The sequence below is a fragment of the Fukomys damarensis genome, unplaced genomic scaffold (assembly GCF_012274545.1).
Source record: "Fukomys damarensis isolate Sample0158 unplaced genomic scaffold, DMR_v1.0_HiC HiC_scaffold_18, whole genome shotgun sequence".
NCBI lineage: Eukaryota > Metazoa > Chordata > Mammalia > Rodentia > Bathyergidae > Fukomys > Fukomys damarensis.
In genome coordinates, this window is record NW_022900930.1 from 9784431 (window position 1) to 9788674 (window position 4244).

The 4244-nt window shown below is 42.1% G+C and overlaps 1 pseudogene; it reads right to left on the bottom strand.

Moving 5' to 3' along the window:
• The window catches only part of LOC104848874, a 14454-nt pseudogene extending 11091 nt beyond the window's left edge, over positions 1 to 3363 (bottom strand).
• Positions 3364 to 4244: the final 881 nt, after the last annotated feature.

The window sequence follows — 4244 nt, forward strand, 5'->3', positions numbered from 1 at the left end:
TATACATATATATATGGCCAAATGGGCCCTCTCTGCTGTCTGGCCTGCAACTACCTTGCTCTCTCATATCAAACTTAGAGGTTGCAATTAGTAATTCCAGCCTTATCTCCCTGCCTCCTTTTGTTCCTTTAGCACTCTAACACCTATAAAATCAGTTCTTTGTGCTAATCATCCTCTGCTTAATACTTACTGTGAGCCTGTTTCCTGATGAACTGTATAACTTGCAAACAGTCAAAGGATGTTTCTTTGCCTCTGCCCCTTTGCATATAATTCTCCTTTTGCCCAAAATGCCATCTACTCCCTTTTTCCTTCAACCTCCCCAGACACAGTTCACAACTGTCTCAGTCTTAGCAGTCCAAGGTCAATGTTCTGGAAATTTTGGTTTCTGGTGTGGGCTCTCTTCCTAACTTGCAAACAGTCACCACCTTGCTGCATCGTCACGTGACCTCTTTTCTGTGGGTGCATGCAGAGGAAACAGCCAGCTCTCTGGTGTCCTTTCTTAAAAGGGTACTAACCCTATCGGATCAGCTCCTCACCGTATTACATCATTTAATCTTATAAATTGAATCGTGCTTCCATAGAGGCTCCACCTCCAGACACAGAAGACAACTTTTCCATTGAGGTGAGGAGGGAGGGATGGACACAGCCACCCTTAAGGATTAGAGCTTCGACATTTGAATTTGTGGGGAGGACATGCAAACATTTGGAGCAAAACAACCAGCTATGTCTCCCTCTAAATTCAATTTCACTGGTCTATTCTCAGCCAGTGCTTCCTCCTTTGGTCCACAGACCCTTGTACATGCACTATTATAATACTACACTGAATTGCTATTGCCTATTAACTTGTTAGCACTAATGACAATATGTATACCATGGACCTCAGTTATGACAGGCCTGACATACAAACAACTTGGTTAGTTAGATTAATGGAATATTCACCTGCCTCATGTTAGCTCGGTTAAACATGTGCACTCAGATAAACATCAAGATCTTAGCTGTACTGACTTACAACCAATTTGGGGGCCACTGTCTTACAGGGTCCACTGTGTTATATCATATCTCCGTATAGTGTACTGTATAATACAGGGGTCCCAACCCCAGGGAATGAATGGTTACCATTCTCTAGCCTCGTAGGAACTGGGCTACAAAGAAGATGAGTGGTAGGCAAGTGAGTGAAGCTTCATCTGTATTTACAGCTGCTCCCCCATCGCTCACACTGCTGCCTGAACTCCATCTATTATCAGAGCTGCAGTGGCATTAGATTCTCATAGGAACACGAATCTCACTGGGAAATGTGCGTGCCAAAATCTAGTTTGTGTGCTCTTTATGAGACTCTATTCCAGAAACCATCCCTCCCTCCTCACATCAATGGAAAAGTTGTCTCCTATGAAAACAGTTCCAGGTGCTAAAAATGTTGAGGGACCACTACTACATATATTATCACTATTATACTAGACATAATATACTATATACATCATACTATGCTATTTATAATATACTATATATATTCATATACAATAGTTCTTGGTATCTAGAACGCTGAATGAACATACGCGTAGGAGGAGGGAGAAAGGACAATTTGGTCCCAGTTCTAATGCTCAACCCAATGGAAATCACTACACTATAGAATATCTGAATTTATTCATCATGTGCCTTATATAGCTAATTATAGCAGAAATGTGGTTTTTAGAAACACACAATGATTAATTCATTGACTCTATGCTAATATTTGAACTTTATCTGCTCATTTAATAGGCCTTGTGAAAACATTAAAAACACCTACCAATAAATGTTTAAACAAAGCATCCACCTGTCACTGCTATGATTCACAAGCAATAAAGTGAATAAGGTCAAAATTATTTTCTGCTTACCTAGCATAAATTATTAATCAGTCCAGACAAGTGAAAGGTGTTGGCTATTTCCCTGGAGAGATAATCCATTGCTACAGCACATGCCCTGACTTGCAGCTGTGAAGTGTGTATCACACTGTCATGCACTAGCCAGGGACCATCAGAAGAGTTGCCACTGGGTGACCTCCTCCCTGGATACCACATTTGCCCTGACACAGGGGAGAGAACAGGGTACAGATGTAAGCCTCTGGATTAAACAGCCGATAACTCACAGCACCATCGTAGGGGGCAGAAGAAATTTCTTAGCACAGCCAAGTTCTTCCATCTCCAAGAAGTTCTTCTGAATCACACCAAGCCTTTGGCTTCATGTTCCTTGATGTATGAATGACCCCTTTGACGTGTAGTCACCCTCAAGTTGTTGTTTTGTTCTGAGTGCTTATATTACCACTATCCCACCTTCCCCATCACTTCAGTCTGCTCAAAGAGCAATCTACAAAGCAATCAAAGACAGAGCCTGATGGATGAGCACTACAGGATAATTATACGGATGCTCAGTAGTCATGACAGCAAAAGCAGAAAGAGATGAGAGGTTCTGGGAAGGACTCCCACCCAGGAGATGATCTCTTCCTTACCTGTATCACTCTACAGATTTCAGACTCAGCATTCCAGTTTGTAGAAAAGAGTATTATGAATTCAACTCCAGTATAAGTTAGATCTGATCCCTTTGTCTTTGTCGCTGAATTCGCACAATACTTACTGAAGCTTATTAGTGCATAATGAGATGTTGCTATGGCTTGTGTCTTGATGTCCCCCCAAAGCCTCATGCAATTTTTTTCAGAGGTGGATGAATCTAGAGCATGTGATGCTAAGATTAAGTGTATGTGGCTGTGGATTTAGCTCAGTGGTTCTGCCACCTGCCTTGAAAACATAAGGATGTGAGTTCTATCCCCGGTACCAAAAAAATATATATAAAAAATTTTTTAAAAAATACACACACACACACACACACACACACACACACACACACACACACACACACACGATTACTAAACCACTACACGTAAGTGATTGGTTTGACACTGAACTAATCCTGGAAGTCTGAATGAGATAATGGGGCAGAAAGTCACTATTAAACTCTCGTGCTGCTTTTGTGGTCCTTCACAGCCATGAACTGTTGCCCCCTTGTTACCTTTGCTACTTTGTGTGCGCTATGCTGTTTCTCCTCTGCACTGCCCATTTGCCACCCTTGCTGTAAGTCATGCCGTGAGCCAGCCAATAACGGACTGAAACCTCTACAAACTGTAAACCAAATAAACCCCGTTCCCTCTACCTCTGGGTGTCAGCCATTTTCTCTCAGCACCGAAAGGAAAATAACCAACAGAGTTGCGCGCTTACTGCCTTCCCCTCACCGATCCCTAAGGTTCACAAATGCAGACAGACTGCACTCACGCTTCGGCACAGCCCGGCACACAGTAGGCCCTCGCTGTTTATTGAATGGGTCATGAATGACCATGTGAAAAGGGCTCCAGTAAGAGGGCTATAACAACTAAGTGATTGGGTTCGGCGAAAAGTTTTAGCAGGGCTTTTAGTGAAGCCATGAGAAGGCTATTTTAGAGGGTTTGAGGATCCGTTTGGGGAGGCATCATTCCTGCTAACCAAGAAAAGTGGCCAGGGCAAGCAGCAGAGGGGATAAGCCAGAGATCTAACTCCCAGGGACAGAAGGAGTAGAAGGCAGGGCTGTTTGCATGCTTTTGAGTTTATACATCCTGGTTCGTGTCATAGGAAGAGAGGCATGAACTGAGAAGCTCAGATAAGAAACAAAGAATGAATTTGGATGGATCATTCCTTGTGCAGTTTAGGGTCCTGATTGTGGGCATTCAGTGCAAGAGACCTGAACACCAAATAACTTTTAAGTCTCTTGACAACTCTCAGACAAGAAATCTATTTATACTCTGTGGGCTTCTTAAAATTACTTCTTTTTTCCCAACAACTTCTTACTCAGTAATAACTTCTTACTCGGTGTTTAACCCACTAAATGAATAAAATTATAAATAATATACATACACATTGTACTATATGTAGTAAAATTACATATATACATAAAACTTTCACAATAAGTTAAGCATCTCAACTACCTATGCCCCAAGGAGTTTCTGCAATACCGAGTTCCAGAGCTATGGAACTCGGTGTGCTTTCCTACAGGAGCTTCCCCAGATTATTAGACGTGTCTGACAACTCAGCAGCTGCCTGCCACTGCTGTTCCCATGGAAACAGACACTGAATTTCGGAAACCCAGAGTGTAAGAGCTTAAACTAATCACTATGACGAAAAATAAAAATAACAGCCTCTTTTCGTCTCACAGCATGAAAACCATGATTAGAGTAACAGACCTGA